General features: G+C 45.9%; 1 protein-coding gene across 2 annotated transcripts in view; it reads left to right on the top strand.

The window, feature by feature from the left end:
• Positions 1–4502: 4502 nt before the first annotated feature.
• The window catches only part of LOC132079504 (tropomodulin-2), a 32865-nt gene continuing 24959 nt past the window's right edge, over positions 4503–12408 (top strand). Inside the window, exon 1 of one of the 2 annotated variants that reach the window (XM_059482172.1) lies at positions 4503–4584. The gene's annotated coding sequence lies outside the window, so the exon portion shown is untranslated. The remainder of the gene's footprint in view (positions 4585–12408) is intronic. The other variant, XM_059482173.1, reaches the window with a different exon arrangement.

Below are 12408 nucleotides of genomic sequence, written 5' to 3'. Positions count from 1 at the left end.
CCCTGACCCGCAAAGGGAGCACGGACGGGGACACGGCGGCTGCTCCTGGCGAGCTCCGGGCCAGAGCTCCTTCTGCTGGCACGGGGCAGGCGGGATCCAAGCACCAAGGTGCCCAATGCGCTTAAGGTGTGTGCTTAATCATCAGGATTTTGAGGATGTTTCAGCTACCTGCTAAGCACCACCTGTTAGTAAACAATATTCTGGATGCAATTTTTTAAAGGTTTATAATGTGACTGGAAGACTTGGACAGTGGAAGTTCCACTGCTGCTCAAACAATGCACATGCAGAGCAAGAGCAGATGCAGCACGGAGCTACTCGCTGCCGGTCACAGAGCTGAGCACAGCAGGAAAAAAAAGCCTCCAACATAATCCTAAACTGATTAAAACATACTGTACTTACTCTCCACAGTGCTGATGTGGTAAAAATGATGACTATTCATTCAAAGTATGTGGCTTGAGACAGAAATGTCTTCCTGCCTAGGGAATTCACATGGCCATGCCTTGCACCTTTCAGCCTGTTCCTGTTCCAATGGCATAGCTGCCAGCTGGGCCCCAGACTCCAAACACCATCTGTTCTATGTCTCACCTTCCACACCCACAAAATGAAAGTTGTGGTTCAGTTGGATATCTGCTGCAAATTAACTGGGACAGATAAGATATTTATTATTAGTGTTGCTACCATAGCAAATGCAGTGTCTAATTGAAATGCATTTATTCAGGATTTATTGTGCTAAGGATGTAGAATGGTTCACAGGAAGCAAGTCTGGATGAAATAACAGAGGACTTGACAACATTGTTATTTAATGTCTTACTGTACCTCACCTTATAAAACAATCCAAGAAAATCCTATTACCTATCAAATCAATGCAACTAAAAAATTTCCAATCCAAATATAGTTGGGGATTGACCAGTTGAAATGCTGCTGGCCAACATTTTAAGGCTTCAACCATCAAGATCTTACAAATGGAGGCTGCTAATATAGATTGGTTTTCTTTCAAGGGCGTTTCAGAAGTATCTCCCCAATTCAGTAATTTTACATTTGGGCAAGAGTAAATTATTTTCTCTACCCTAGGCCTGAAATTTGCTGATCAGGAATCGAAGCAGGGGGTTTTATTTACAGGTCACTGAATTTGATCATTATCTGGTCTTTAAGGGGAGAGATCAAAACATGCACCACACAGTAATCAAGTCCAGATGTTGTCTAGAAGACAAGCTCCAGTTCTAGCAGGAATTAATTAAGCAAAGTCTTACAAGCTGTGTCATAAGGAAACCAGATGAAAACAACAGCCCCTGTAGCTTTTTATTTTAAAAATGCCACAAACATTTTGAAACAACTAACCACATTTTGGCTACAAATAGCTTAGCAAAATAAAACTTGCTTTTGGGTGCCCCAGCTAATGATTTACTGGTACAACCTGCTGGCAGTAAGCCCAGTTTAGACAGAGTTGAAAAAATGCCAAACATGTACACTGCATTCACCACAGAGCCTTTGAAACAAACTGACACTGGGTGTAGGAAAGGCTGAGCCAGGAAATGCATTGTTTTGGGATCCACAGGGTCCCAGCTCTCAAAGGCATCCCCCAGAGTGGAGTACATTGTTTTCTAGGGTAGTTGTCCCCTTATATGTTATATCCTTAGGGTGTTTACTCTGCCACTGCACTTCTTTCAACAGGTCAAACACATAAAAATAAAATTAATCAAAAGGCTAGGTGGGCAAAATGTTATGCAAAGGTTCTGCCAGGGAAAAAATGAGAGCTTTGGAGCCTTACCCTACAATCTCAGATGTGCCAGCCTGGGAAATCCCACACATGGGAAATATGGTCAGTGCAGGTGGCCACAGTCGTTTGATGTAAATGTATCACAGCAGGCATAGCCCATAAATGGGATCTCCTGCAGCCCAGACAGGGGATAGAGCTCAGATTCATGAATTGTATTGAATACATTTGTCTTGTAATGTTGCAGTTTGGGAAGAATGAAGGATTATCTAGTACATCTGCATTTAATCTATTTACTGTGTATGGTTTTGTTGCTATGCCTCGTAAATACAGGTGACCTGCACCTTTTCTTAAACAGAAACTGATCATATTTCTGATTTCTTGACTGTAAATTCCATGCATGAAGTATAAGGAAGGAAGAAACATGAAACCACAAAGAAGAGCAGAATATTGACTTCAGCCAAACTCTATACTCCTTGCAGAGGATTGTTACATTTTTAACAGAAAGGGATATGGAATGAATTTGTCATCAGATATAAAGCATGCAGATGGGAAAGTCAGCATGGGAGGATTCATTTTCCTTCATATCAACTTAATGAATACATTTTAAGATGTGACAGGAAAATCTGAGTGAAAAAACTTGTATGAGTTTATCAAAAAGCAAACACCCTAATGTTAACTTTCACTCTGTGTAGATAGCATACACTTCCCTTTCCCAGTATTTGTATAATTATGAGTGACTCATTCAGGCCCTGATCCTACAGACCAAGATTAAATCCCAAAAGAGGTTTTGATCTGTGTCAATAATTAAATCCACATTTCTGTCTCATGGCTGAATGAGACCCATTTGCAGGGAAGCTTCAACCCCACCACCAAACCAACAAATTGCTCTTCAGCCTGAGCCACCAAGTTACAGGGCAGAAGATTTCAAAGCAATTTGGTTCAGCTTGCCTGATGCTTCTGGGACTGAACAAACAAAATCACAGATGCAAACCTTGTGTTTTTTGAATGCTTCAAGGCAGGGAGGGAAAGGGAAAGACTGCAGAATAAATGGATCTGATTATTTCCTATTTCTGTTGATCTGATGATATTTTAGATGTTTGGCAAAAAAGCTGTTAACTTATGGCTGGATATCCCATTTTACGAGAAGTCTGAGGCAAGGAGGTTCCAAGCAGGTAACTGCAGCTTTGGAGGATTTTTCTACACTGCACATTATTGTGGATACAGGTGTTTTCCTTAGCAGCAGTGGCAAAACACCCATGGTAACCCTTCAGCCCCTCATACTAGCCTGAGTTTTCTGCTCTAAGTCTTGCCACAGACACCTGAAGTGTTTGGCGGGGTTTGGTGTTTCCTACTTGTACTTTTTTCCGTAGGAAAATTCAACTCCAGTGCAGCATCTGCGTCTTAACAAGGCAATGTCTTCTTTTCCTGCCAATGTGAAATGAAACTTAAAGACATCCCAATCATTGGAACAGTTTTTCTGCTGCTTGTGACTCATCACTTAGTGCTCAGAACCAAGGGCCTCTGTTTAACTAAATCACAACACCCAGTGAAAGCATCCTGATAAGTTAATTTATGGACATGCTTAATTAAAAGGGGTTCACTTAAATAATATTACTTCCAATTTCAACCAATGATTAACCTTACTATAGAATAATAGAAAAAATATAAATTGAGTTGCCAACACTAATTAACAGAAGAAAGGAAAAATATCAAAAATGGTCTCAGAGGTCAGCACCCTCTACTCTAAAAGTGGCTCCCTGGAGTGACACATCTTAGTTCTGCTGCAGGGCCTGTTTGGCTGGCTCGGTTGGCAGCAGGTGTTGAGAGGAGCAAACCGCGTTCTTCGGGATCAGCTGGCGACACGTGTGCCCGGAGCTGACCGGGTACCGCGGGCAGGGCTGTGCTGGGGCAGGGCTGTGCTCGGGGCAGGGCTGTGCTCGGGGCAGGGCTGTGCTCGGGGCTGTGCTGGGGCAGGGCTGTGCTCGGGGCAGGGCTGTGCTCGGGACAGGGCTGTGCTGGGGCAGGGCTGTGCTCGGGGCAGGGCTGTGCTCGGGACAGGGCTGTGCCGGGGCAGGGCTGTGCCGGGGCAGGGCTGTGCTCGGGGCTGTGCTCGGGGCTGTGCTGGGGCAGGGCTGTGCTGGGGCAGGGCTGTGCTCGGGGCAGGGCTGTGCTCGGGACAGGGCTGTGCCGGGACAGGGCTGTGCTGGGGCAGGGCTGTGCTCGGGGCAGGGCTGTGCTGGGGCAGGGCTGTGCTCGGGGCAGGGCTGTGCTCGGGGCAGGGCTGTGCTGGGGCAGGGCTGTGCTCGGGACAGGGCTGTGCTCGGGGCTGTGCTCGGGACAGGGCTGTGCTGGGGCAGGGCTGTGCCCGGGGCAGGGGCGGTGGCCGCGGCTGGCAGTGCGCCCAAGGCACAGTGAGCGCTCTTTTGTCGTGAGCCACACGGGTGACAGAAGGCTCAGGCTGCACCGTGCCAAGGCACAGGCGACAGGGACTGTGTGGGTCAGGCGGGACCTCATCTGCGGGCTTGGGGCGGACAAAAGCAGAGAGGGCTGCGGGGGGCAGGGGAAGGCAGGGCGGCCTGGCCGGGGGCTCCCGGGCCGCTGCTGCGGGAGCTGCCGCCGCTGGAGCCGCCGCTGCTGCTGCCGGTGCGGAGCGGCGCCGGTGCCCGCGGCGAGCGCTGCGGCCGCCGGACTACGAGTCCCAGCGTGCCCGGCAGGGCCGGGGCCGCGCTGCGCAGCCGCCGCGCCGGGCACCCACCTGCAGCCGCCGGGCTCGGGGCGCGGAGGGGCGCGCAGGCGGCGGCGGCGCCGGTCGGGCGCGGAGCGGCGCGCAGGCGGCGGGCGGCGGCCAGGCCCGGCCCCGCGGCGGGGTAAGGCGGCGGCCGGCGGGGCGGGACGCGGGGCAGCATCGCCCGCGGGGCTCCGCGGGGCTCCGCGCACTGCGCAGCGGGCGCTGCGGGGCGCGGCGGGGGCGGCGGGGGCGGCGGAGCGTCCCCGGCGCGGGGCGCGGATGCGGGGCGGCCCCGATCCCACCCAGCCGCGCCCCGAGACCGCCGCTGGAGCCGTGCGGGACACGGCGGGCTCGGCCCCGCCACGCCCGGGCTCGGCGGAGAACGCAGCTTTGACAAGCGGGTGCGCGCCTGGTTACTGCGGAGCGCTCGCATCCTCCGGGTCACGCGTGGGAGGACAGAAATTAGATGGGCAGTTTAATAAAATACCTCAAGAAGGTGTTTGTGTGGATGGTGATGAGCTGCCCCTCCTTGGAGATCTCCTGCCTTTTGTATGTCACGGATGCGGCAGGACCGGCGGAGGGGGGCTCTGCTCCGCCGCCGGGCAGCGGGTCAGAACAAACGAGCCAACGCCAGGGTCAGGAAGAGATCGCTGATTTAGAAAATTTAAGAACGTTTCCAAGGTCCTGAGGAGCAAAGTGTACCCTCAAAACGTGCACACTGGCATTAGAGATCGCATACTGTCATCTTCTAATTAAAAATAATCAGGGTGCCCTAGTTCAAGGGAATTTGCTTTGATGGAAACTTTAGGGGAATTTCTTCTGCCAGAGTAAAAATCCACAGTTAATAATGAGAAGCATGTAAAGATAACTGAGAACTATAAACACCAAAAAGTAAATGACAACTGGTTAGATTAACATAAGCATCCTGAGCTTAGCAGTGACGTAAACTTCTGAAAAAATTCTATCATTATTACTAATGAGACAAATACAGAAATTAATCAATATAAAATATAAATTTTAAAATAATTGGAAGAAGTAATTATGTTTTTATACCATGAATGATACACTGTGTAGATCTATGCTTGTGAAAGTGTTTAGTAGAGGAAATATTCATCAAGTTATTGAGCTGCTTATTTGTAGCAAATAGGTTCAGTCTTTCAATTTCTTATATGAAAGATTTACTTTAACTGATTATTCTCAGAACTGATTATTTTTTGAACTTCCTCTGTTCTGCCCTTCACTCTTGGAGAGAGGAACATGCAATGGCAAAGAAACACCTGGGATCAGGTGGCCTGGTGCTGGAGGCATCACATCCCCTAATTCTTTGTGAGGGATGCAGTTATAGAAAACTGAACTCACACTCAGAGGTGTGCAGTGGTGCACCCAGTGGTATATTCAGTGGTGTCTCACTGAATTACACTGACAATATCTCAGTCCTTCCATGTTATTCTGCACTCATTTGCTGTCTAACAGCCTGCCTGCCTTTGTGCTGGTGCTCTACAATGTGCACATCTTAACTGCTTTCCACCATGGATATATTTAAATTTTTACTACTGAGTAAGAAAAATGAAGACTTATGTGACTCATTTTAATGACTTCACCAACCTAAATTCCTAATGTGTCTTTTTCCCCATTTATCCAGCTTGGTTGTATATCTGAGTTAGCCAGTAGCCTCTCTTATCTTGATGATCTAAATAATTTTGTTCAAAGTAGTGTGCTTTGCTTTCTTTGCATACCTTTTCTTCCTTCCTCAAATTAGCATTATTTCCAGTATTTTACAACTTCTGGCAAGCAATGTTCATGCATTTCTGTAATCTGTTTTAGGGTTTTTTTTTGGTAGCATTCCTATATTATTGAGCCTCCTAGTTTGATGGCTTCCTGAGTGTCCTTTTGACTGGGAATGAGGTGGCTGTGCAGGGTTTTGCATCCTGTGGCCTCAGGTATTTGTACATGGTGGGTTCATAGTGGGGGAAATGCCCAAGTTCTGTTTACTGACCACAGCACACAAGTGTAGTGGTGGCTTCTGTTTAACAGAGGGATTTGGTCATCGTTATTCGGTGCCCCAGAAATCTGTAAACTTCGTTTTTAAATCCTTCTTTCAAAGAGCAGCTGGGACTGAGTGTCCAGCTGCTATGCTAAAACAGGGAAATCTGAGAACAGTGGTGACAAAAAGGTAGCACTTGGTTTGTTATCTGTTGGCAGCACAGGTGGAACAATGCTGCAGTTTATGTTACCCAGTGTCCTTTTTTCCTATTGATGTTTCCAACATGTGGGAAACAAACACTGCTGTTGTTGTTTCCTGGGTTGGTCCGATGTATTTCATTGTAAAAATAAAAAGTCAATTTCCAGGTAATTCCTTCTCCTGTTTGTTGATTCAGCTGTTGGGATGTGCATATCCTGCATGGTTTCTGGCTTTGGTTTACAGATAAAATGCAAAAATGTTGGTAGTTATCATGTCTCTGTGCATTGTAAGGAGAAAAAGCAGCTTAGGAAAGATGCTAAAAGAGGTTTATTTAGAGGGTACCTAGCAGTGGTCATGATTCAGGATCTCAGTTCTGCAGTCATTAGTATATGCTCTTACCCAGCCTTTGGGTGTCTCTGCTGTGTTTTCACTTGGCCTATGTTATTAATTTAAAAGATCCACTTAAATGTACAAGATGTCCTTGGAAGAAGGGACCCATAGCCAAAGGAAAAGCTGAACAATGCTTGACACTTGGAAGATGGTTCCATTCCTTATCTTGCCACAGACTTCCCATTTGACCTTGCACATGGCATTTCTTTCTCCTGACAGGGCAGTGGAGATGCTCTCATGTGGCTGATGGTGTTTAGGGCTCCACAGCAGCTGGTTCCATGTAAATGTGATCAGTCAAGGAGGATCCAGAACCTGGCCTTGGGCTTTCCAAGTGTGCCTCTGTGCAAAGCTGCAGGTCTTCCTCCCCCAGTGTGTGCTCTGCTGTGCATTCACGGTGGGTGTGCTGATTAAAGGATTACAGTTCTTCAACCAACACAAAACTGGGAACTGAACTGGGTGAAGACACCTCCTTGTGAGCATCCCAGCTGCTCCTGTAATGTGTGTGATCCATGTTCCCTGGGAACCACAGAACCGTGGGCTGCCGTGTCACAGAGGGGACATGTCAGCTCTGGGGCAGTGCTGACCAGGGATGCAGATCTTTACCTGTTCCAGGTAAATCAGCACCCGGCTGCTGCCAACCTGCAGAGTCTGGTCGTTATTGAAGGGGGTTAAAATATCATTAGTGCCCACCAGAATAATGAGGCCATTTCCTTCTCCTTGCAGTCTTATCCAAGGGAGCATCAGTCAGGCACCCTGGTAGAGCCAGGGCGTTCCTGTTCACGTCACAGTGAGCACACAGATGACAAATTGAGGGTGGAGCTGCCACTTCACCGTCTCTCTTGCCTGTATAAAAGGACTCTGCCCTCCAGGACTCCCAGCCTGCACTTCACACCGCCCTCAGTTTCAGACAGTGACTGGTATGTCTTTGTCTTAGAACAGTTAATTAACATTGCATAGATTTCCAAACCATCATTAAGTTCCATAAACAGAAGAACCTTCCAGTGCTACAAAGTTACCAGCTGCAGTGAGCAGACAGATTGTTTCATTCATTTGTAACTAAACTTCACCCCTCTAGAAACAACGGGGAGTGTTCATCGTGTTTTCCTGTGCTTGATGCATCACTGAAATGTCAGACCACCACACAAAATCCCACCAATGTCTGCAAGCTTAGCTTTGTTCTGTCATCCTCTTCTTGGAGGCAGGAATTGAGTGATTTAAAGGTTGGATTTTCTAAGTAAGACTTAAATCATCATATGGTCCCTGTATAATTAGTCATCATATGTTTGTCTGGAAACAGTTCTAATGGTTATGATCTAAAAATATCATGATACCCAGAAACAAGCTATAAATGCATCAGGCATTGTAAAGAAATACTTCCTTTCCAGGACTCAATTTCATGTTTTGAGTGGTTATGAGTAATACCACTAATGTTATTTTAGAAACAATCAGAAATTGGTCATTATGTAACATTCTGCTTCAGTGGGAGAAGCGTCAATATTTCATCTTTCTTTAATCACAAGGGAAAAACCTTTCATGTTACCTCAATCAGAGGGAGTACATCCCTTTATGTCTTCTATAAATAACAGTGCTTTCATATGGATAATTTTGCAATATATGTGGTGGTTATTTTTTTAAAGGGCATGACTGAAGTGCCATTACAATGAATTAATGTCTCACATTTTATTTGCATGGAAGTTATCAATCCTCATTTAAGCAGCCAACTGTGATGTAAACTATAGAGTAGCATAAACATTACCAAGGTTCAGAATGCCACATCCAATTATCAAGTGGAGTTTTTCATCACTGAATGATTATCCGAAAATTTCAGGACTAGTCTAATATTAGGACAACATAATTGTTAATTATTCACTGCTCTCTGTATAGGACTGAACCAGTTGCTGGGAACAGAGCATGAAGTAACCCTACATTAGCTCTGGAGAAAAGCAGCATTTTAAATATAGGGATTTTAAATTCAGGGATTTTGAGGGATTCTTTGCTGCAGCATGACAAAGGATGGCAGCTGGGCTGGGCACAGGAGAGGTTTGGCCCCACTCTGACTGTCCCAGGGCCAGCCGTGAGGCCGTGCCAAGTGCAGCTGGGCTCTCCCCCGTGCCAGCCCCAGAGACACACCCTGATGAACCCAATTCTGCAAGTCCTCTAACAGGTGATTTGCTCTGATCCACCAAGTGATCATGCCATGTCATGAATGTAAAAGGCTTAGAAAAGGTGACTAGACTGGAGCACTTCAGTACTCCTTATGTTCTGAAGTATTTTTTGGGAAACAGACAGAAAAGTTGGGGGATTCCAGAAGAGGAAAGAGAGGAAGAGTACTTTTCTACAGATCTCTCTTCCATTTTGTACCTATGTGAATTTCTTTGACATGTCTGCTGTGTCTGCATCAGGACCTGTAGCCCATTCTATTCACATCCTGCACACACAAACCCCGGTTCTGCAATGCTGTGTTCTGCCACACTTGTGTTCTGTGCTGGCCCTAATGCATTCCTTCTAACTTTTCTGAGATTCATGAACCTCCTACTGCAAAACATCATCTCCCAGCATACATCCTCCATATTTCATAGTTAGAAAGTACATTGGTACATTTTTCTTGCCTTTTAAGTATAAAAATTAAAAAGGAACCTTATTTATATGCCAGACAATGGAGTATTTCTGATATTCCCTGCCTGGCACTGGGTTCAGTGTGCTGCTGGGGGCACTTCCTTGCCTGGGCAGCATGGGACAATCATCCTCCTTCTACTGAGCATCTGCTTGTGTTGCACAAATATGGCTCCTAATCATAATGGCCCCAATCCTATTTATTTGGTCCAGTATCAATTTAACTTGGGATTAATTCCACCTGGTTTTTATTTTCATGTTTAGCTACAGGAGTCTATTTAAAGAAAGGGAAGATTTTTTCCCACATTTACAGGTCAGTTTTACAACTGTTTTTCAAAACACAAATATCCACCACTGTGGATACAGAGATAGTTTAAAAGAGGTCGTGCATCAGGATTTCCTTTCTAAAGATCAGTTGCTGTGATTTGCAAAAATGAGAGCAATTTGTCAAGCCTGATTATAAAAAATACCTTTTTTCCCAATAAAAATGCAAAGAACTCTATTAATAGATTATTTCCCATTCATCACATCTCTCTATACTTCATAATGCACATTGTCATGCAGCTTCATTCTTAGCTTATACACACTATCAAACCTGGAAATTCACATCCTCAGTATCACAGTCTTCTCCTCTCTGCAGGACCCCAGAGACTGATATTTCTCTAAGTGTGTAGTCTGTGTTTTAGATAGCAGGAGTGACCTGAAGTGCATTTGTAGCTGCTGGTCCATAGGAGATTCTACAGTTCAGGGTGTTCCAACACTTCCTAAGGGATCCAAGCAGATGCAAGGGGGACCCCTGTGATATTCAGCATCAATTCAGCAGAAGAGTGATTCACTCTCTGAAAGAAACATCTGTATCAGCAGTAGAAGATTACAACAGTGTTATGGTATCAGCAGAAACCACAGCTTGACTCCTCTGCAAAGCCCTTTCAGAAGTGTATAAGCATAACAAAAAAGTGCTTAAGAGCATGGCAAGGTGCAGAGGGGCTGTATCACAGCAGGGGTTAACTGCACTGAGCAGTAATGATTTTATGTAGGCTGACTAATGACACCCTTTTTTTCTTTGAAAACATGTTTTGAATGCTGATGTTGCCAGGAATAGGTGAAAAGCTGCCCCAAATTCCACTGTATGTATTTCTTTCTTTAGAAGGAATCAGGAATACAGCAAGAGGTTCTTTGAAGCTCACTGTGGAACCTCTGTGCTCCACAAGGGTTTAAAAGGAGCACATGGGTGGCAGAAATGCCTCTTCCAGTTCTGCCCCATCCAGAATGAGCACAGGTCTCACCTGTTGGGCTTTGCTGTTTAATAGTGGGGCTTAGGCCCAGGAGAAACTGAGATGCTCCATCCTGAAACTCAGGGGAGAAAAACAAATGGGATGTGTGCTCCCCCATTCCTTCATCTCTTTCACTCTTCCCAGTAAGTTTGAAGGGAAACTGCTCCAGTGTTATCCATGCTCCCTCATCCTGCTTTCCCCAGTGTCCCTAGTGCAGTGTGACATTCAGGAGTGGGTTGTCTCTAGATTGGACATGTCCCTTGTGCTGTGTGACACCTGATCTGTTTTATATGCTCAAAATAGCAGCAGCAGGGAGCTCTGGGTTAGAACTGCTTTTGTAACTAATGGAAGCTTTCATACAGTGATCACAACAAAGCAAATCCAATGGATGGAGTGTGCAAGAAGTAAATAGTTGTGCACCCTCAGTAAGGAGCTGCACAGGCAGCATGTGGCTCTGTTTACATACACAATATTAACAGTATCAAATCCAATTAGGGAGGTGGAGATCCTTATCATCACATTAGACAGCAGTTTCCAGTGTGTGAATCAAGAGTTCAGCATTTCCTTCCCAGTCTGCCTGGTGCTGAATTGTTGGGTTTATTTCCTCCCTTGATTTGTGGTTCTGTGACTCTGGTGAAAGGTCAACAGAGAGCATAAACCCAGGAGTGAGCAATGGGTGTTCCTATGCAGCAGAGTGAAAGCTCCAGAAAAGCTTTACTGCTTTCAGGCATTGTGGACAAAGAAATTCCCTAAGCTGTCTTCTGCTTTTGTTCAGTCACAAAAGAGTAGGATTCTGTTGTGAAAACTAAGATATTAAGGGAATTTCTGTTGCAAATGTGTGCAGGCAAGAAAAGCACAATTTCCATGCACTACCAATCTCATAGGGGTTATTCAACACAGTTCTTAATGCCATCAGAGAAGTTAGGCTGGTACATCTGTAACATCTGGGTTTAAATTTCTCTTTGGGGTATCCCTGCTGGACATGGTCAGACACCTTCTCTTCTTACTTAAAAGTTAAAACAGTGAGAGTTGTCACCTGTCCAAAGTGTCTCCTGGCACACCTTCCCTTTATGGCTGAGCAATTGGGCAAGTCACAAAGAATTTGGGGTGCACACAGTCATGGGTTCTGCTTTGCAGACCTCGCAGAAGCCCTCAGCTCCATGGCCCTGCTGATCCCAGTGCCACAATTGCTGGCTGTAGCCCTGCAGGGCTGTACCTCTGAGGGAGAGGTCCTGGTTCCAGGTGTCCTGCTGACCCTCAGCCAGGGAAACTGCCCTGGACTCTTACAAATTGCTTTTCCTACAATATTTAATTACCCTAGCCTTGCGATTACATTTCTGTCCTTTCCAGGGATGTGATTAAACTCTAATAAAATAACCATTTTACTTAAATAGTTTTAAAAAGCTGTAATCCCCTAAAAGAATTTTTTTATCTCAGTTAATGACTGCTAGCTGAAATGTTATGTTTGTAATGAGTTTATCCAAATGAACTTAGAGAAAGGCAC

Source organism: Ammospiza nelsoni, chromosome 14, assembly GCF_027579445.1.
Source record: "Ammospiza nelsoni isolate bAmmNel1 chromosome 14, bAmmNel1.pri, whole genome shotgun sequence".
NCBI lineage: Eukaryota > Metazoa > Chordata > Aves > Passeriformes > Passerellidae > Ammospiza > Ammospiza nelsoni.
The sequence above is the reverse complement of the archived record's forward strand: the minus strand, read 5'-3'. Positions and strand labels throughout refer to the sequence as shown.